Source organism: Chiloscyllium plagiosum, unplaced genomic scaffold, assembly GCF_037043375.1.
Source record: "Chiloscyllium plagiosum isolate Xiang-an unplaced genomic scaffold, Cpla_swu_hap1 HiC_scaffold_5, whole genome shotgun sequence".
Classification (NCBI taxonomy): Eukaryota; Metazoa; Chordata; class Chondrichthyes; order Orectolobiformes; family Hemiscylliidae; genus Chiloscyllium; species Chiloscyllium plagiosum.
Window position 1 is genome coordinate 124978624 of NW_028270143.1, and position 22773 is coordinate 125001396.

The 22773-nt window shown below is 43.7% G+C and overlaps 1 protein-coding gene across 1 annotated transcript in view; it reads right to left on the reverse strand.

The window, feature by feature from the left end:
* Positions 1-2140, reverse strand: part of vill (villin-like) — a 163017-nt gene extending 160877 nt beyond the window's left edge. Inside the window, exon 1 of the mRNA XM_043690859.2 lies at positions 2118-2140. The gene's annotated coding sequence lies outside the window, so the exon portion shown is untranslated. The remainder of the gene's footprint in view (positions 1-2117) is intronic.
* Between the last annotated feature and the right edge of the window lie 20633 nt (positions 2141-22773).

Genomic DNA, 22773 nt, shown 5'->3' on the forward strand with positions numbered 1-22773 from the left:
TTTTCATCTGTCCTGGATGCAACTAAAATTAAATTCCCACTTGTTTTAAACAGTGCTTCACAGTTGCAACAACACAGACAATGCTGGAGAAACTCAGCAGTTCTGACAGCATTGGTGGAGGAGAGAGGGAGATAGTTAATGTTTCAATTCCATTATGACTCTTCTTCAGAACCCAGAATGTTTTTTTAAGAGTCACAGTCATAGAGGTCTACTAACTGAAAAAGAATATGGGCTTAGTCCTGTAAAGCGGGACTAATGTAGGTTTAGTGTGTTTTTGGCAGTAGAGTCTTAATGGAACAAATGGTTTCTTTTGTACTATTGGATTGCCAGACTCTGACCACACGATGCCTGGAGGAAGAGCGCCTCATCTTCCGCCTAGGAATCCTCCAACCACACGGGATGAATGTAGATTTCTCCAGATTCCTCATTTCCCCTCCCCCCCACCTTATCTCAGTCCCAACCCCCGGACTCACTGCCCTCTTGACCTGCAATCTTCTTCCCGACCTCTCCGCCCCCATCCCCTCTCCGGCCTATCACCCTCACCTCCTTCCACAGTATTCCCAGAGCCCGTACTCCAAATGCCCTCCCCCCTACCTTTTATCTCAGCCCGCCTGGCACACCAGCCTCATTCCTGAAGAAGGGCTTATGCCCGAAACGTCGATTCTCCTGCTCCTCGGATGCTGCCTGGCCTGCTGTGTTTTTCCAGCATCACACTTTTCAACTCCTATGAGTCTGTGCCAGTCAAAAGCAAACGTCTCACTATTCTAATTCAAGATTATACTGGACTCAAAACATTAACTCTGTTTCTCTTTCCATAGATGATACCAGACCTGCTGAGATCCTCCAGCATTCTGTTTCAGGTTTCAAGCATCTGCAGTATTTAGCTTTTATTTGACTGCATCTCTGCAGAGTTTTCATATGATCCCAGATTCTTTTGTCATTTCTATTTTTGCATAAAAAGCCCACTTTGTTCTATTGTTTGATAATTCTGAGTGAAACATACTGAATGCAAACATATCACAACTTCTGTCCAACAAACTCCCTTTCCTCTTTTCTGAAACAGCAACAAAGTAACCCTTCTAACATCATCCGGAGCTAAAGCTGCCTGCCTCAGAGCATATCTATCTGTTCAATGAGAATAAGAAAAGACGCAAACAACTCATGGTTAGAGCAGTTGGACAGGATGGTTTGCACCTGCTGGCGTGTGGAAGCGTAGGAAGCAAGTTAATTGAAACATACAAGATCCTGAGGGAATCCACAACTTGGAGTCACTTTAAGAATAAGGGGTCACCCATTTAAGACAGATAAGGAGAACTTTTTTCTCACGTCTTTTGAACTCTCGTCTTCAAAAGGCACTGGAAGCAGCATATTTGAATATTTTGGAGATAGAAATTTGAACAATTTGAATGGATTATCCGAGAGGATTTGAAAGGTTTTTAGGGGTGGGCAGGAATGTGGAATATTGTAATCAGATCAACCATGATCTAACTGAATAGAGGAGCAGGTTCTAGTGACTGGGGTACCCACTCCTGCTCCTAATTCCAATGTTCACACGCAATGTGTCAATGCACATTCAGTGTGTACCCCAGCTCAACGGGCCAAATGGTCTGTCCTTGTGAGCTGTAAGATGATCATCCAAACTAATAAAGCATGCAAACAACACATTACAATTAGTCATGAGTTTGTAATATTCTCTGAATGTCCTTCTTTCCTGAACTGGAGTTTACGGCAACACAGAGAAAGATTAACCATCAACTGTACAGTTAATTATGAGAGTTGGTTCATGAAGTAGTTAAAGAGACAGTTAACAAGACACCGTGTCTCATTTCAAACCAAAGACGTACAGCATTATCCAGTCTGGAGCTCAAACAGTATGATATTTCATTTGACCTTTTTAAATCAAAAACCAAATCTGAAATAATGTTTTGAAAATTTTTTGCCAAATTTATATTATCATCTTCTTCCAGACTGTACTTTCTCTTTAAATTTTGGCTGTTTAAATGCTAATTCGGCTTCATAAATAGATTTCTGTTCTGTCCAGCTTTTATTCATTGAGATATTTTCCTTACTTTTTTTTGTTGCTAGTTGTATTTTGTCTGATATCAGAGATCACTTACCTCCTGTATTGCAGTCGGTCTGCTCTGCTGAGTTTTGCTGGTTGCTATGGTTTCAAAGAGAGCCAAGTCCAAAGTGACCACAAGGAAATTTAAACCAAGAGGATTTGTGCAGCAGGGCAAGTCAATAAAAAGTGTCAAGTTAAAATGTCAACACTGGACTTGACTGCAATGATCTGACAATCTTTTGTTGGGGCTGATTTTATATTTTCTATACAATCATCTATTCATATGACAGCACTGCTGGATGCAGACAGACAGCTAATCACAAACAACAGGCAGACCCACAGACTCAAGCGTACAATGACATAAAAGCACTGACTCAGAAACCAGATATACAAAGCAAACATACATGCAGATACAGAGAGGCACAGACAATAACTCAAAAATGCACAAATAAACCCACACATGCACATAAAGTCATACAGCATGGAAAAAGACCCTTCAGTCCAACTTGTCCATGCTGACCAAGTTTCCTGAACTAGCCCCAATAGCCTGAATTTGGCCCATATCCTACCAAACCTTTCCTATTCATGTACCTGTCCAAATGGTCTTTTAAATGTTGTAACCCACCACTTCCTCTGGCAATTCACTCCACATTTGAACAGTCCTGTATGTGAAAAGTTGCTCGTCAGGTCCCTTTTAAATCTGCTTCTCACCTTAAAATTATGCCTTTTGGTTTTGAATTCCCCTACTGAAGAGAAGACAACCTTTGCTATTCACATTATCTATGCCCCTCATGATTTTATAAAACTCTGTAAGGTCACTCCTCACCCTCCTTTGCTCCAGTGGAAAAATATCCCAGCCTTAGCAAGTTTTGAGAAGAGCACCACAAACGGAGCTGCATTAGAACATTATTTTAACAAGCCACCACACAGGGGAACTACGAAGAGCAGAGAAACATCACCTATACAGTGTATTAAAAAAGAATGGGTATCCAATGAACACAGGCTGCCGATTTCTCAACAATTAATCCAAACAAGCAGACAAAATGCGTCCAGAAACCCTAGCCACTCTCCCATACATCAAAGACATCTCAGAAATGATTGCCAGATTACTCAGACGTCTTGGCATCATGGTAGCCCACAAACCCACCAACACACTAAAACAGCAGCTAATGAACTTGAAAGATCCTATACAGACAAGTAAAACTAATATCATTTACAAATATCTTGCAAGAACTGTAACAAACGCTACATTGGACAAACAGGCAGAAAACTAGCCACCAGGATGCATGAACATCAACTAGCCACAAAAAAATTACCCACTCTCACTACTAACTTTACATACAGATGAGGAAGGACACCACTTCGACTGGGACAACACATCCATCCTAGGTCAAGCCAAACAGAGACATGCACGAGAATTCCTTTAAGCATGACACTCCAACTGGAACTCTATCAACAAACACATTGACTTGGATCTCATTTACCACCCTCTGAGAAAAGGAACACAAAATGACATCACCATCCCAAGGAAACTTAAACACATAAATAAAAATTGGGCCATACCACCAGTGCTTCACAGGAGGCTCACTGATGATGCTACCTAGTATATTCATAGAACTTTACAGCGCAGTACAGGACCTTCGGCCCTCGATGTTGCGCTGAACTGCAAAATTAATTTGATGCCCATCTAACCTACACTGTTCTATTATTATCCATATATATGTCCAATGTCCATTTAAATGCCCTTAACATTGGCAAATCTATTACTGAATTGAATTTGAATTGAATTGAATTTAATGTCACGTGTACTGAGCCACAGTGAAAAGCTTTACTGTTACAGGTAGGCCATTCCACGGCCCTCTATTCTGAGTAATGAAATACCTGTCCTAATCTATCACCCTTCAATTTAAAGCTATGTCCCCTCACGTAAGCCTTCACCATCCCTGGAAAGGCTCTCACTGTCCACCCTATGGACTGATTATCTGATAAGTCTCGATTAAGTCACCTCTCAACCTTCTTCTCTCCTACGAAAACAGCCTCAGTTCCCTCAGCCTTTCCTTATAAGTCCTTCCTTCCATACCAGGCAACATCAAAGTAAATCTCCTCTGAAACCTTTCCAAAGCTTCCACATCCTTCATCTAATGCGGTGACCAGAACTGTATGCAATTCTCCAGGTGGCCTTACCAGTGTCTTGTACAGCTGAAGCATGACCCCGTGGCTACGAAACTCAATTCCCCTACAAATAAATGCCAACACACCATATGCCTTCTTAACAACCCTATCAACCTGAGTGGTAACTTTCAGGGATTTATGCACCTGGACACTGAGATCTCTCTGTTCATCAACACTGCCAAGAATTTCACCATGGACCCAGTACTCCTGTTACTTCTTCTGAAGTGAACTACGTCACATTTTTCTGCATTAAACCCCATTTGCCACTTCTCAGCCCAGCTCTGCATCTCATCTATGCCCCTCTGTAACCCACAACATCCTTAGGCACTATCCATAACTCTGTCTACCTTAATGTCATTTGCAAATTTACTAACTCACCCTTCTATGCCCACCCATCCTCTACATCATTTATAAAAATGACAAACAGCAGTGGCCCCAAAACAGATCCTTGCAGCACACCACTGGTAACTAAGTTCCAGGATGAACATTTCCCATCAACCACCACCCTCTGTCTTCTTTCAGTTAGCCAATTTGTGATTCAAACTGCTAAATCACCTTCAATCCTGAAAGTCCTTACTTTGTGCAAAAGTCTACCATGTGGAACCTTATCAAACGTCTTACTGAAGTCCATATACACCACATCAACCACCTTACTTTCATCCACTTGTTTTGTCACCTTCTCAAAGAACTCAATAAGGTTAGTGAGGCTTGACCTTTCCTTCACAAAACTGTGTTGACAATCCCTAATCAAATTATTCCTTTCCAGATGATTATAAATCGTATTGCTTATAACCTTTTCCAACACCTTACCCACAACCAAAATAAGGCTCACTGGCCGATAATTACCAGGGTTGTCCCAACTCCTCTTCTTAAACATTTGCTCTCCTCCAGCCTTCTGGCACTGTTCCTGTTGACAATGATAACATAAAGATCGAAGCCAAAGGCTCTGCAGTCTCCTCCCTGGCATCCCAGAGAATCCAAGGATAAATCCCAACTGGCCCCAACGTCCTATCTATTTTCAGATCTACCAAAATTGCTAAAACCTCCTCTTTGTCAACTTCAATCCCATCTAATCTTGTAGCCTGTATCTCTGTGTTCTCACTAACATTGCCCTTTTCCAATGTGAATACTAATGAAAAGTATTCATTAGGCGCTTCCCCTATGTCCTCAGATTCCACACACAACTTTCCACTACTATATTTGATTGGCCCTAATCTTAACTCGTCATTCTTTTATTCCTGATATACCTATAGAAGGCCTTAGGGTTTTCCTTTATCCTATCCGCCAAGAACTTGTCATTTCCTCTCCTGGATCTTCTTAGCCCTCTCTTTAAATATTTTCTGGCTAACTTATAACTCTCAAGCCCCCTAACTGAGCCTTCATGCCTCACCCTCACCTTCCCGTTGACAAGAGCTTCAACTCCTTTAGTAAACCATGGCTCCCTCTCCCGACAACTACCTCCCTGCCTGAAAGGACACAGTAGCTGTTCCTTGAATAAGTTATACATTTCAAGGCCCCCGGAAAGAGCTCCAATTATCCAAGAACCCAAAACCCTCCCTCCTGCACTATCCCTGCAGCCATGTATTCAGCTCCACGCTCTCCCTGTTCCATGCTTCACTAGCACATGGCACGGGCAACAAACCAAAGATAACAAATATGTTTGTTTCAGCTCTAAGCTTCCACCCTAGCTCCCTGAATTTCTGACTTAGATCCCCACCTTTCTTCCTACTTATGTCGTTGGTGCCAATGTGGCTGCTCCCCCTCCCCTTCAATGATCCCAAAAATACGATCAGAGACATCACAAACCCTGGCACCTGGAAGGCACACACCAATTGTGAGTCTCTCTTGTTCTCACAAGACCTCCTATCTGTCTCCCTAACTATGGATTCCCAATGACTAAAGCTCTGCTCCTCTCCCCCCTTCCCCTCTGAGCAACAGAGACAGACTCTGCGCCAGAGACCTGTGCTTACCCCGGTAGATTGTCCCTACCAACAATATCCAAAACTATATACTTGTTGTTGAGGGGGACCACCACAGGAGATGTCTGCACTACCTGCCGGTTCCCTTTCCCACCCCTGACGATAACCCATCTACCTTCTTCCCGTGGCTGTGGAGTAACTATCCCCCTTTAACTCCTCCCAATAACCCCCTCCGCCGAAGTTCATCCAGTTCCAGCTCCAGTTCCCTAACATGGTTCTTGAGGAGCTGGAGTTGGGTACACTTCCCACAAATGAAGTCAGCAGGGACACTGGAGGTGACCCTTACCTCCCACATACTGCACGAGGAACATTCAATTGCCCTAACCTCCATTCCCGCTATTCTAAATTCCCAAATAGACTGCCGAAAATAAAAACAAACGAAACACAAAAGAAAACACTTGTCACCTTACCAACCGATGCACATTTTTTTTTGGTTGGGGAGGAGGATGGGTGGGAGACACTACCCGAGTAGCGTTTCAGGTAAAGCAACCACTCCAACATGTGACCTTGTGACCTCCCCAACTGCGTCCAGGAACTGCAGAAAAACCGGAACTAAAGAAATTTAAACCGTATACTCATGTATCCCAGCAGACTCCACTGCTCCCTGGAGACCTCGTGATCTCTCCGACTGCAAAATGGTGACAAAATGTCTGAAAACGAACGTTCCAGCTCTGCAAGTAAACTTATATCCAACATCCTAGCATATCCAGCCTCTCCTTATAACTCAAATTGACCAGTCTGGATAATATATTTGTAAATCTTTTCTGCACCCTTTCCAATTCCCTTTCTGTAGCAGGGCAACCATAACTGTATACATTACTCCAAAAGTGGCCTCAACAGTGTCCTGTACAACCACAACATGATATTGCAACTTCTACATTCAATGGTCTCAGCATTGAAGCAAGCGTGCCAAACATTTTCTTTACCAATCTGTCTACCCGTTAAGCAACTGTCAAGGAACCCTAGGTCTGTCTGTCTGACAACATTCCCCAGGGCCGACCACTAACTATGTAAGTCCTGACCTTGTTCATCTTACCAAAATGCAACACCTCACATTTATCTAAATTAAATTCCATCTGCCACGCCTGCCCCACTGACCGAACTGATCAAGATCCCTTTGTAAAATTAGATAGCATTGTTTACTGTCTACTAAACTAACTTCAGTGTCATCCACAAACTTACTAATCACGTTTCCTATAGTCTCATCCAAATCATTTCTATAAGTGACAAACAACAATAGGTTCTCCTGTTTTCCGATATATACAACGTATTCAAGAAGAACTGATACTCAAAAAATACAGTCCGCAGATTCCTCAAGAGCAAACCACGACAAGCAGACCAAACATACCAGAAACCCTAACCACCTTATCATACATCAAAGAAGTTTCAGAAATGACAGCCAGACTACTAAGACTCCTCGGAATCCTAGTAGCACACAAACCCACCAACACACTCAAACAAAAACTAACAAACTTAAAAAACCCAGGACATCCCATGGACAAAACCAATGTCGTCTACAAAATTCCATGCAAGGACTGCCACAAACACTACGTAGGACAAACAGGAAGAAAGTTAGCCACCAGGATACACGAACACCAGCTAGCCACAAAAAGACACGACCCTCTCTCCCTCGTAGCCCTACACACGGAGGAAAAAAAACACCTTTTCGCCTGGGACAACACATCTATCCTGGGACAGGCTAAGCAAAGACATGCCAGAGAATTCCTAGAGGCCTGGCACTCCAACCACAATGCCATAAACAAACACATAGATCTAGATACCATCTATCAACCCCTCAGAAAACAAACAGGAAATAACATCACCACGAACCCCAAGAACCCCATCCAGGACAAACATATAAATAGAAAGCAGGAGACAACAGCTTCGCTTCAGTTAGAGGTCGCCACTGATGATGTTACCTAGCCAGGTAATGAAACAGCTCAGTGAGCAAACCTACACCCTAAACCTCAACCTGAGCTACAAACCTTCACAAACCTTGCATAAATACAGTAGCTTTAAGAGCAGGTTAGAGTCTGGAAATTGCATGGCAAGTAATCCAACACCTGTCTCCCCAATGCCTAACATAGGAACAGGAGTAGGTCATTCAGCCCCTCAAACCTGTTTCACAATTCAATTTGATCATGGCTGCCTTTGGTACAAGACAGAAATCAGGACTATGATGGAATACTCCCCACTTGCCTGAATGAGTGCAGTTGCAATAACACTCAAGAAAATCAACACCATCCAGGGCAAAGCAGCTGCTTTGATTGGTATCCCATTCAGCATCATCAAAATTCACTCCCTTCACCACCAATACACAGGGGCAACAGTGTGTACTGTCAACAAGGTACACTTGCAGAGGAAGTACTAAGCTCCTCCAACAGCACCTCCCAATCCTACAACCTCCTATGACAGTCACAGAGACATAGAGCTGTACAGCATGGAAACAGATCCTTTGATCCAACTAGTCCATGTCAACCAACTATCCTAAATTAATCTAGGCCCATTTGCTAGCATTTGGCCCATTTTCCCCTAAACCCATCCTATCCATATACCCATCCAGATGCCTTTTAGGTGTTGTAATTGTACCAGCCTGCAACACTTCCTCTGGCAGCCCAATCCATAGACGCATTACCATCTGTGTGAAAAAGTTGCCCCTTTCGTCTCTTTTAAATCTTTCTCCTCTCATTTTAAACCTAAGCCCTCTAGCATTGGACTCCACTACCTTGGGAAAAGGACCTTGGCTTTCACCCTACCTATGCCCCTCATGATTTTATAACCTTCTATAAGGTCACCCGTCAGCCTCTGACCCTCGAGGGAAAACAGCCCCAGTCTGTTCAGCTTCTTCACCCTATAGCTCACACCCTCCAATCCTTGCAACATCCTTGTTAATATTTTCTGAACCCTTTCAAATTTTCCAACATCCTTCCTACAGCAGGAAGATCAGGATTGCATGCAGTATTCTAAACATGGCCTAACACATTTGTGTCCTGTAATGTCCTGTACAGCCGCAACATGACCTACCAACTGCTATACTCAATGCTCTGACCAATAAAGGAAAGCATACCAAATGTCTTCTTCATTATCCTGTCTACCTACGACTCTACTTCCAAGGAACTATGAACCTGCACACCAAGGTCTCTTTGTTCAGCAACACTCCCCAGGACCTTACCATTAAGTATATAAGTCCTGCCCTGATTTGCTTTTCCAAAATGCACCACCTCACATTTATGTAAATTAAACTCCATCTGCTAATCCTCAGCCTACTGGCCTATGTGACCAAGGTCTCATTTTACTCTGAGGTAACCTTCGCTATCTACCATAAGACCAATTTTGGTGTCATCTACACACTTACTAACCTTACCTCCCATGTTCACATCCAAATCATTTGTATAAATGTCAAAAAGCAGTGGACCCAACAATGATCCTTGTGGCACACCACTGGTCACAGGCCTCCAGTCTGAAAAGCAACCCTTCATCATCACACTCTGTCTTGTGCCTTCGAACAAGTTCTGCATTCAAATGGCTACTTCTCCCTGTACTCCATGTGATCTAACCTTACTAAACAGTCTACCATCTGGAACCTTGTCGAATGCCTTACTGAAGTCCTTCATCAATCCTCTTCATTACTTCAAAAAACTCAATCAAGTTAGTGAGACATGATTTCCCATGAAGCCAAGTGGACTATCCCGAATCAATCTTTGTCTTTCCAAATACATGTAAAACCTGTCCCTCAGGACCTTCTCCAACAACTTGCCCACCACTGATGTCAGGCTCATTTGGTCTATTGTTCCCTGGTTTTTCCTTACCACCTTTCTTAAATAGTGGCACATTAACCAACCTCCAGTCTTCTGGCACCCCATCTGTGGCTATCGATGATACAAATATCTCAAGTAAAGGGCCCAGCAATCACTTTCCTAGCTTCCCACAAAGTCCAAGGGTACACCTGATGAGGTCCTGGGTATTTATCCATCTTAATGCATGTTAGACATCCAGCACCTCCTCCTCTGTAATATGGACATTTTCAAGATGTCGCTATTTATTTACCCAAGTTCTCTAGATTCCATATCCTTCTCCATAGTAAACACTGATGCAAAATACCCATTCAGTATCTCCCCTATCTCCTATGGTTCCACAAATAGGTGGCCTTACTGATCTTAAAGGGCCCTATTCCCTCCTAAGTTACCTTTTAGTCCTTAATATATTTGTAGAATCCCTTTGGATTCTCTTTAACCCTATTTGCCAAAGCTATCTCATGTCCCCTTTTAGCCCTCCTGATATCCCTCTTAAGTATAATTCTTTCTAAGCCTTTATACTCTTCTAGGGATTTACTCGATTCCTGCTGTGTTGACATATGCTTTCTCTTTTATCATGACCTTTGGCGGGAGGGGTGTGGGAATCAGAGCCACATGTCTGAAAGGGGGGACAGTTGCAGATGGGACAGTGACAGGATGTAGTGGATCTATCGGGAATCTATTTCTCACGTGATGAAACAAAGGGATCAGTTAAAATGTGTATGTTTTAATGCAAGGAGTGTCAGAAATAAAAGTGAGGAGCTTAGAGCATGGAACAGTACTTGGGGCTACGATGTTGTGGCCATAACGGAGACGTGGGTTTCACAGGGGCAGGGATGGTTGCTTAATGTTCCAGAGTTTAGAACGTTTAAAAAGCACAGGGAGGGTGAAAAAGAGGAGGGGGTGTAGCATTGCTAATCAGAGAGTGCATCACAGCTACAGAAACGAAGGTTGTTAAGGAAGGTTTGTCTCCTGAGTCAATATGGATCGAAGTTAGAAACAGCAAGGGAGCAGCCACTGCATTGGGGGTTTCCTACAGACCCCTTATAGCAGTAGGGAGATTGAAGAACTCACAGGCGGGCAGATTCTGGAAAAATGCAGATGTAGCAGGGTTGTTGTTATGGATGATTTCAACTTTCCCAATATCGACTGGAACCTCCTAAGTGCATACGGATTAGATGGAGCCGTTTTTGTCAGGTGTGTTCAGGAAGGTTTCCTTACTCAGAATGTGGACAGGCCGACAAGGGGAGAGGCCATTTTGGATTTGGTGCTCAGCAATGAGCCAGGACATGTGTCAGATCTCGCGGTAGGAGAACACTTTGGTTATAGTGATCACAACTGCCTCACGTTTACCATAGCCTTGGAAAGGGAAAGGAGCAGTTACCGAGGGAAGATATTTAATTGGGGAAAAGGAAATTATGATGCTATCAGACAGGAGTTGGGAAATACAGACTGGGAGTAATTGTTTCACAAAAAGGGCACAGCAGACATGTGGAGACTATTTAAGGAGCAGTTGTTGCAAATGATGCATGAATTTGTTCCTCTGAGACAGCTAAGGGGTAAGATTAAGGAACCTTGAATGACGAGAACACAGGAGCTTCTCGTCAAAAGGAAGAAGACAACTTATGTAAGGTGGAGGAAGCAAGGATCTACCACAGCTTTAAGGATAACAGGTTTGCTAGAAAGGAGCTCAGAAATGGACTGAGGAGAGCCAGGAGGGGGCACGATAAAGGCTTGGGGGGAAGGATTAGGGAGAACCCAAAGGCATTTCACTCATACGTGAGGAATAAGAGAATAATCAGGGAGAAGGTAGGGCCTGTTAGGGATAGCAGAGGGAACTTGTGCGTGGAGTCTGAGCAGATAGAGGAAGCTCTAATTGAGTTTTTTGCTTAGGTTTTCACGAAGGAAAGGGACCTTGTTGTGAATCAAAACTTTGAGGAGCTGGGATACAGGCTTGACCAGATCAAGGTTGATGAAGATGATGTGCTGAAAAGTTTGGAAAACATTAAGATTGATAAGTCCCCAGGGCCAGACCAGATTTATCCTAGGCTGCTCTGGGAAGCAAGAAAGGAGGTTGCTAAGCCACTGGCCTCCACACTCTCCACAGGAGTTGCATTGGAGGATTGGAAGGAGGCAAATGTTGTTCCTCTTTTCAAGAAGGGTAATAGGGAAATCCCTGGCAATTACAGACCAGTCAGTCTTACGTCAGTGGTCAGCAAAGTTTTGGAAAGAATTTTGAGGGATAGGATTTATGACTATTTGGCAAAGCATAGTGTGATTAAAGGCAGTCAGCATGGCTTTGTGAGGGGCAGGTCATGCCTCACAAACCTTATTGAGTTCTTTGAGGAGGTGACAAGACAGGTCGATGAAGGTCGAGCAGTGGATGTGGTGTATATGGACTTCAGCAAGGCATTTGATAAGGTTCCCCATGGTAGGCTCATTAATAAAGTCAGGAAGTATGGGATACAGGGAGATTTGGTTATCTGGATTCAGAATAGGTTGGCTGACAGAAGGCAGAGGATGGTTGTAGATGGAAAGTATTCTGCCTGGAGGTCAGTGTGAGTGGTGTCCCACAGGGCTCTGTTCTTGGGCCTCTGCTCTTTGTAGTTTTTATAAATGACTTGGATGAGGAGGTTGAGGGGCGGGTTAGTAAATTTGCTGAAGACACAAAGGTTGGAGGTGTCGTCGAAAGTATCGAGGGCTATTTCAGGCTGCAACGTGACATTGACAGGATGCAGAGCTGGGCTGAGAAATGGCAGATGGTATTCAACCTGGATAAATGTGAAGTGATACATTTTGGAAGGTCGAACTCGAATGCTGAATATAGGATTAAAGACAGGAATCTTGGCAGTGTGGAGGAACAGAGGATCTGGGTGTGCAAGTACATAGATTCCTCAAAGTTGCCACCCAAGTGGATAGGGTTATTAAGAAATCATATAGTGTTTTGGCTTTCATTAACAGGGGGATCAAGTTTAAAAGCCACGAGGTTTTGCTACAGCTCTACAAGTCCCTGGTGAGACCACACTTGGAATATTGTGTCCAGTTCTGGTCACCCTACTATAGGAAAGATACAGAGGCTTTGGAGAGGGTGCAAAGAAGGTTTACCAGGATGCTGCCTGGACTGGAGGGCTTACCTTTTGAAGAAAGGTTGAATAAGCTCGGACTTTTCTCTCTGGAGAGAAGGAGGAAGAGAGGAGACCTGATCGAGGTATACAAGATAATGAGAGGAACAGATAGAGTCAATAGCCAGAGACTTTCCCCCAGGGCAGGATTGACTGGTACGAGGGGTCATAGTTTTAAGATATTAAGAGAAGGTAACAGAGGAGACGTCAGAGGTAGGTTTTTTACACAGAAAGTTGTGAATGCATGGAATGTATTGCTAGCGGTGGTGGTAGAAGCAGAGTCATTAGGGACATTTAAGCGACTGCTGGACATGCACATGGATAGCAGTGAGTTGAGGGGTGCGTAGGTTGTTATTATATTTTACATTAGGATTAAACCTCGGCAAAACATCGTGGGCCTAAGGGCCTGTTCTGTGCTGTACTTTTCTATGTTCTATGTTCTAAAACCCCAATTTCTCTCGTCATCTAGGATTCCCTGCAGCTATCCGCCTTGCCCTTCCCCCCACTCCCAAACAGGAATTTATTGTTTCTAGACTCTCGTTATTTAATTTTTGAAGGCTTCCCACTTCCCAGCCATCCTGTACCTGTGAATATCTGTCCCCAATCAACTTTTAAAAGTTCTTGCCTAATTACCATCAAAACTGGCTTTCCACCAATTTGGAACTTTAATGTTTAGATCTGATCTATCCTTTTCCATCATTATTTTGAAACTAATAGAATTATGATTACTGGCCCCAAAGTGCTCCCCCACTGACATTTCATTCACCTGCCCTGCCTTATTTCCTAAGTTTTGCCTCTTTTCTAGTAGGTACATACATATACTGAATCAGAAAATGTTCTTGTGCACACTTACGTTCCTCTCCATCCAAGCTCTTAACACTATGGCAGTCCCAGTTTATGTTTGGAAATTTAAAATCCCCTACCATAACCACCCTATTATCCTTACAGAACAGATTTCCTCACAAATTTGCTTCTCAATTTCCTATTGACTGTTGGGGTTTAAAGTAAAATCCCAATAAGGTGATCATCCCTTTCTTATTTCTCAGTTCCTAACCAAGTAACTTCCCTGGACATACTCCCAGGAATAAGTACAGCCATAATATTATCCCTAATCAAAAGCTCCACTCTCTTGCCCCATCTTTCTGTCCTCCCTGTAGCATCTATATCCTGGAACATTAAGCTGCTGGTCTTGTCCGGCCCTAAGCCATGTTTCTGTAAGCGCTTTAACATTCCAGTCCCATGTTCCCAACCACGCCTGGAGTTCATCCGCTTTACCTGTTAGGCCTATTGCATTCAAAAACATGCAGTTTAATTTATCAGTCCTACCTCATTCTCTGCTTTGTTCCTGTCTGCCCTGACTGTTTGACTAGCTCCTTTTCCCAACTGTACCAGTCTCAGGCTGATCTCTTTTCTCAATATCTCCCTGGGTGCCTTCCTCTTTACTAGTCTAAATCCTCCCGAGCAGCTCTGCAAATCTCCTCACCAACATATTAGGTCCCTTCCAATTCAGGTGCAATCCATCCTTCTTATATAGGTCACTTCTACCCCAGAATATTCCAATGATCAAAAAATGTGAATCCTTCTCTCATACACCAGCTCCTCAGCCATGGATTCATCTGCTCTATCCTCCTATTCCTACCCCATTAGCTCATGGCATCAGGTGTAATCCATGTATTACTACCCTCGAGGACCTACTTTATAAATTCCTTCCTAATTTTCTATATTCTCTCTTTAGAATCTCATCCTTTTCTCATCTTATGCCATTAATTTCAATGTGTACAACAACTCCTGCTGGTCTCTCTCCTCTTTTGAGAATATTCTGCAGCCTGTCTGAGATATTCTTGATCTAGGGAGGCCACACACCATTCTCGTGTTTCGTTGTTAGCTGCAGAAACTTATGACTGTGTCCCTGACTAGCGAGTCTCCTATCAAAATTGATTGCTTGGAACCTGACATAGCCCTTCTCACAGTAGAACCAGTCTCAGTACCAGAACTTAGCTGTCCCTATTTGTTTGAAATGGGGATATCCACAGAAGACTCTTGCATTACCTGCCTCTCTCTCCTACCTTTCCTGGAGGTAAACCTTCTACCTGACCGTATCTGTGGTTTTTCTCTCTTCCTGAAACTGCCATCCATCACAACCCCGGCTCCTTTAAATTCCTCATTGTCTCTGACTGCTGCTCTAACTGATCCATGCGATCTGATAGGATTCGCAACCAAACACATGGCCTGCAGACATAATCATCAGGAACATTGAAATTCTCCCTAATCTCCCATATCTGAAAGGAAGAGTACATCATTCTACTAAATGCCATCTTTGCACTTAACAAGCTACAGAGCTAGAAATTAGCACAGTCTTACTGCTCTTAAAACACTGCTCCAGGATAACTTAGTATCTATGTTTTATATTTCTAAAGTTTAATCAAGACTCAGATCTCAATCAGAGTTGAAAAGTGTGGTGCTGGAAAAACACAGCAGGCCAGGCAGCATCCGAGGAGCAGGAGAATCGCCCTTCTTCAGGGATGAGGCTGGTGTGCCAAGCAGGCTGAGATAAAGGGTAGGGGAGAGGGAATTTGGGGGAGGGGCGCTGGTGGAAGGAGGTGTGGGTGAGGGTGATAGGCCGGAGAAGGGGTGGGGGTGGAAAGGTCGGGAAGAAGATTGCAGGTCAAGAGGGCAGTGCTGAATCCGGGGGTTGGGACTAAGATAAGGTGGGGGGAGGGGAAATGAGGAAGCTGGAGAAATCTACATTCATCCCATGTGGTTGGAGGGTTCCTAGACGGAAGATGAGGCGCTCTTCCTCCAGGCGTCGTGTGGCCAGGGTCTGGCAAAGGAGGAGGCCTTGGCGGAGTGGGAGGGGGAGTTAAAATGTTTAGCCACGGGGCGGTTGGGTTGATTGGTGCGGGTGTCCCAGAGGTGTTCCTTGAAACGTTCTGCAAGTAGGCGGCCTGCTCCCCAATGTAGAGGAGACCACATCGGGTGCAACGGTTACAGTAAATGATGTGTGTGGAGGTGCAGGTGAATTTGCAACGGATATGGAAGGATTCACTGGGGCCTTGGAGGGAGGTGAGGGGGAAGGTGTGGGCGCAAGTTTTGCACTTCTTGCGGTTGCAGGGGAAGGTGCTGGGAGTGGAGGTTGGGTTGGTGGGGGGTGTGGACCTGACAAGGGAATCGCGGAGGAAGTGGTCTCTCTGGAATGCTGAATTACCAATTTACCTCCAGATACATCATATCATCCTCCGTCATTTCCGCCACCTCCAAACAGAGGAGGACCAATTCCACTACCGAAAAACCCAAACGGCCTCCTTCTTCAAAGACCGCAATTTCTCCTCCGACGTGGTCGATGATGCTCTCCACCGCATCTCCTCCACTTGCCGCACCTCCGCCTTTGAATCCCGCCCCTCCAATCGCCATCAGGACAGAACCCCACTGGTCCTCACCTTCCACCCCACCAACCTCCATATACATCGTATTATCCCTCATCATTTCCGTCACCTCCAAACAGACCCCACCACCAGGGATATATTTCCCTCCCCACCCCTATCAGCGTTCCGGAAAGACCACTCCCTCTGTGACTCTCTCGTCAGGTCCACATCCCCCACTAACCCAACCTCCACTCCCAGCACCTTCCCCTGCAACCGCAAGAAGTGCAAAACTTGCGCCCACACCTCCCCCCTTATTTCCCTCCAAGGCCCCAATGGATCCTTCCATATCCACCACAAATTCACCTGCACCTCCACACACATCATTTACTGTATCCGCTGCACCCGATGTGGTCTCGTCTACATTGGGGAGACAGACCGCCTACTTGCGGAACGTTTCAGCGAACACCTCTGAGACACCCAGACCAACCAACCCAACCGCCCAGTGGCTGAACACTTTAACTCCCCCTCCCACTCCGCCAAGGACATGCAGGTCCTTGGCCTCCTCCATTGCCAGACCCTGGCCACACGACTCCTGGAGGAAGAGCGCCTCATCTTCCACCTAGGAACCCTCCAACCACATGGGATGAATGTAGATTTCTCCAGCTTCCTCATTTCCCCTCCCCCCCACCTTATCTCATTCCCAACCCCCAGATTCAGCACTGCCCTCTTGACCTGCAATCTTCTTCCTGACCTCTCTGCCCCCACCCCCTCTCCGGCCTATCACCCTCACCTCCTTCCACCTGCGCCCCTGCCCCAAATTCCCTCCCCCCTACCTTTTATCTCAGCCCGCTTGGCACACCAGCCTCATTCCTGAAGAAGGGCTTATGCCCAAAACGTCGATTCTGCTCCTCGGATGCTGCCTGACCTTCTGTGTTTTTCTAGCACCACACTTTTCAACTCTGGTCTCCAGCATCTGCAGTCCTCACTTTCTCCTCAGATCTCAATCAAGCATATAATCAAGAAAAAAACCCCACTTCAATCACTATTGTAGATTTACAAAAAGAAAAGGCAGGTTACACTTTAAAAAATAAGCCTCTAAGCTGCTCCCCTGCTGAGAGCTCCCCACACAGGTTTCTCCAAGGTCAGCTTCCTGTAAAGACAATGGCAACAAATACATGTGAACACCACTCCCTGCTAAGCCATTCACCATCCTGATTAGGAAATATATCACCATTCCTTCACTGTCATTAGGACAAACTCCATCCCTAATGGTACTGTGGGTGTACTAACACTGCAACAGTTCAAGAAAGCAGCTCAACACCACATTCTCTACAGCAATTTTGGATGGACATTAAATACTAGCTTAGCCTGCCCATGAATAATAAAAACTTTCTAAATCTTCCGTTATGTGAACTGTCCACCCGCTACATAGTTTAAAGCACCTTCTATACTCCTAGCTTTATGAACCAGTAGGAAAATGGTCCTAGCATGGTTCAGGTGGAAGTCTTCGCAACACTGCAGCTCTCACTTTCCTTGGTACTGATGCCAGTGCCCCATGTATGTAAACCCATTTCTCTGGCACCAGTCTTTGAGCCATGCTAATTTTCATGATGTCAATTTGCTTGTGGCTCCAATTGAAACCCAGAGTTGATGATCTTTGTCATTCTGCAGTGGTAGTGTCCCTACCTCTGAACTGATAGGCCTAGATTGAAGTCTTACCTGCTCTGATGGTGTGAAATAACAGCGCCAGGGACCCGGGTGAAGTTCCAGCCTCGGGTGACTGTCTGTGTCCCCAAGTCTGTGCAGGCTTCCTCGAGGTGCTCTGGTTTCCTCCCAGAGTCCAAAGATGTGCAGTTTAGGTGAATTGGCCATGTTAAATTGCCCATAGTGTTAGGTGCATTAGTCAGGGGTAAATGTAGGGGAATGGGTCTGGAGGGTCGGTGTGGACTTGTTGGGCCAAATGGCCTGTTTCCATACTGTAGGGAATCTAATCTAATCTAATCTCTGAACAGGTAGGTTAGGAAAAAAAATTACAATCTCTTTCTTAGTCCTACCTATGTCGCTGGTAGCTTTCTGTCTCATTCCATGGACCTCTCCATTGCTGAGTAAATGTCCTTGCCTGGTACCAAGCAGGCAACACAGCATTTGCAAATCATACATTGAGCTGCACAGCAGTATCTATCCCTAACTTTACCATTCCCTACTTCCTTTGTAGTACCACATGGTAGCTGGATGGTTAGCACTCCTGCCTCCCAATTCCAGGGAACTGGGCTTGATTCCGGCCTTTGTAGAATGTCTGTGTGGTGCACATTCTGCCTGTGTTGGCATGTGTTTCTGTCAGGTGCTCCGGTTTCCTCCCACAGTCCAAAGATCTGCAGGTTTGGTGAATTTGTATGCTAAATTACCCTGTAGTATACTGGGATGTGCAGGCTAGATGGATTAGCGTGGTAGATGCGTGAATGGGGTGGGTCAGGGTGGGATGCTCTTCAGAGGCTTGATAGGTCAAATGGCCTCTTTCTGCATTGCAGGGTTTCTAATACTACTGCATGCCATTTTACTCCCCCACTTGAATGACTCCCTGTACCATTGTCAGTCTACTCATCCATCTTACAGGAGCAGGAGTAAGCTATTTGTCCCTTTGAGACTGCTCTACCATTCAATATGATCATGGGTGATCATCCAAGTCAGTATCCCCCATCTGCACAGCCTGCAAGACGCTCAAATCTGCTGGTCATGTGCGAGGTCTTTGAAATAACTCGTGAATAATCTGTGTAAAATCTCAATGTGAATTATACTTTAATTGAATGTAAAAAGCTTGATCCTATCATATTGATTATAAATAGTCCAAAAAATTTCTGATTTTTTTTCCAAAACCCTGCATTTATATAGACTCTATCTCAACTGCAGGATGTCCCCAAATGCTTTGCAACCAAATGCCTCTTTTAAGGCTTAATCATGCGAGAAATCTGATAGAAAAGCTCTACACAGCAACATCCCACAAATAGGAATGAGTTGAATGTCAAGATAATCTATTTTTAATATTATAAAATATAGGCCATTGCCAATGAAGTAATACCATCGGTCTGTTTACATCTACCTGAAGGGAAAGTGGGGCTTCAGCTGAATGTCTTGACTAAAAGATGATACCTTTGGCAACGCAGCCCACCTTAGAGTTGATTGTCAGGTTCAACAGTAATGATAGAATTGGGGATATGCCAATCCATGAAGTTACAGATTGTAGTTCAACACAATTCTGCTGCTATTGGCCCATAGTGACTGATGGATGCACAGTCTTCAGTTGCTTGATCTGTTTGAATTCTGTCTCATTTAACACATTGGTTGTTACATGCAACATGATGGAGGGTATTCTCAGTGTGAAGGCCAGACTTTGTCTCCACAAACATTACGTGATAGTAATTCCTACTTCTAATGTCATGTTCTGAACAAAGGTGCACGTTAGGCCACTTGTTATTGTTAGTGTGGTGCTTGGTCACATGGGGTAATTGCAACATCATTGTAATGTCACTGGATAAGTAGTTCAGAAATCCAAACCAAACTTCTGAGGACATGGGCTCGAATGCCACAGCAGGTGATGAAATTTGAAATTCAATTTTAAAAAATCTAGAATAAAAAGCTAGTCCAATGGCAACCATAAAGTCAATGTTGATTGTCGTAAAAACCCATCTGGTTCACTAATCTCCTTCAGGAAATGAAATCTGCCACCCTTACCTAGTCTGACCAACATGCGACTCCAGACCCAGAGCAATGAGGGTAACTCCTAATTGCCCTCTGGACAATTATGGATGGACAATAAATGCTGACCTAGCCAATGATGCCCACACTCCGTGAACAAATATTTAAAAAGTGTTTATGCATTACTGTGTGTGTGTATACGCACACGCACAAGGGTGTGTCTCTGTCTTTATGGGGGAATGTGTGTTTTGCCAAGATGTGTCATTTCTTCCTTTAAAAATTAAAGAATGCCAACCCTACACAGCTGTGGTGACTCACTAAGTATAATATTTTCAAAACCTTCCATGTCCCACCCAAAAGATATGGAATTGTGGTTTTCAAAAACGTGTTTAATAATCAAATTCCTCAAATACATTGGATCCAGCACTCCCAGTGTGACATCAGCAGCTTGCACTCCTTAAATAACTCTAATTTAAAAAAAACTGACTGAAGCTGTCAGAACAAAATGAAATGATTTTCATAAACATTGAAACCGATTTTTAGCAAACCAGAGAACAAGATTCTGTCATTATCCCACTCCAGTATTCACTAGACATGCACATTAACTCAGTTGTTTCAATACTCTAGTATGGTCTTGCTTTGCTTGAAGACTCTTTGCTTCATTTTCCAGTCCCTCCTTCATCAGTCTTTTCTTGTACCCCTGACTGGGTGACTCTCTTAAACGTCCTCTTCTGTTCAACAAGATCATTTAGATGACTTATTTCTTCTGAACACTGTTGCCTCTCACTGAGAATTATGCATCTGTCATTCTCACTCTCCTCATAAGTTTTTGTCTTACCTTCTCTCCATGCCCCTCAATCACAGTGCAAAAAGATATAGTCAGGATTTGCTTATTGGAGATACAACTCTGCACACGTGCAAATACTGCCTTGCCTTATCCTTCATCTTCCCACCCCTTAACACCAACTCTCCAAGTTGACCACCTTCATTTCTGTCCTCTATATGTCTTTCCCCTTTTTTTCTTTGAATTGCTTTCTTCCATATGTTAAGAGTACCAGACTTGATATACCCAACATCTAGCCTCCTGTGTATACCTTGAGTCCAGACAAGTTAGAAGAAACATCAGTGTTTGAAGTGCCAATGTGTAATTATAGCTGCATCTATGGAGAAATGTGTATCTTATAAAGTACATTTTTGTTATATAAATGTAAGATTATATAGTGCATAGACTGTTTCCCAAGCAACATTATCAGGAAGTGAGTCATAACCAAAAAGACTGAATAACAAAGAATATTTTGCACAGGATTACTAGAAATAGACAATAACCAATTAAAGTCAAGAGTGTGGTGCTGGAAAAGCACAGCAGGTCAGGCAGCATCCAAGAAACAGGAGAATCAAAAGCCCAAAACGTTGATAAAATTGTCCATAATGTTCAGGGATGTGTAGGTTAGGTGCATCAGCCAGGGGAGAAAATATATGATAGGGGAATGGGTCCAGGTGGGTTACTCTTCGGAGAGTTGATGTGGACTTGTTGGACGGAAGGACCTGTTTCCACATTGTATGGAAACAGTCACCCGAGGCTAGATTCAAACCCGGGTCCCTGGTGATGTAGGGCAGCAGTGCTAACCACTGAACCACCATGCCATCCATAAGATCAACTCTCTTTTTCAACCAAAAGGACAGTAAGGGCTTTGGGGCCAAGTTTGACGCGTCAAGATAGTTGTGATGTAAAACCTTTAAACATCTATTCTCACACCTGGGGGACATTATCCAATGACATCATCTGTGTCAGACCATCAGTGGTTACAGTTGCTTAAGAATAGATGCCAAATTCAAAAACAACTTAACGATACCTGGTAAACATGTGGCATGTATGTGGGCTGTGATGGACAGACCTTTGCCCAGAGGACAGACCTATGGGTTGATATGCAGCTAGTTGTTCACTTAACTGGATTCTGCTTTTGTTGGAGGCAAGAAGAAATTTATAATCCTATTGGGCCTCCTCCTTATTGTCCATACTAATTTACAACATGCTAATATTGTGATTGATACTATTACAATATTAAGAGAAATCAGTTTTGTTTCTCAAATAGGAAACTTTGATTCAAATACAAAGCAGTGATCAATAATAGTTGAACTGAAACTGAACCTCTGACATGTTTTGAAGTGATCACCTATTTAAGGAGAGAATTTCCTGAAAGCTGGACCATTGTAAAGTGATTTCAGGTAGCTGCAATCACCAGTGATACATGCAAAGACAAAAGTTAGTTCCCACAAAAGGAAAACATCTGAGTAAATATTGACATTTTAAATTGTAGAATGGAAGGAATTAACTCACGCTGGAGAGCACAGAATGAAGGACAGATATAATGACAGGTTTGATTTAGTGGAATATCAATTAGATGTAGCAAGACTGTAATTATTGTTATGATAGGAAAGGAATCATACCGATCATGATAGCTTAATGGAAAATACCCTTTAGTAAGGAAACCAGCATATTAACTTAAGTTAGTGCAACGGCCAATTTGATTATCCTTGTATTATATTGTAACATTGAGTTTAATCCTATAATAACAAAAAGTACAAATG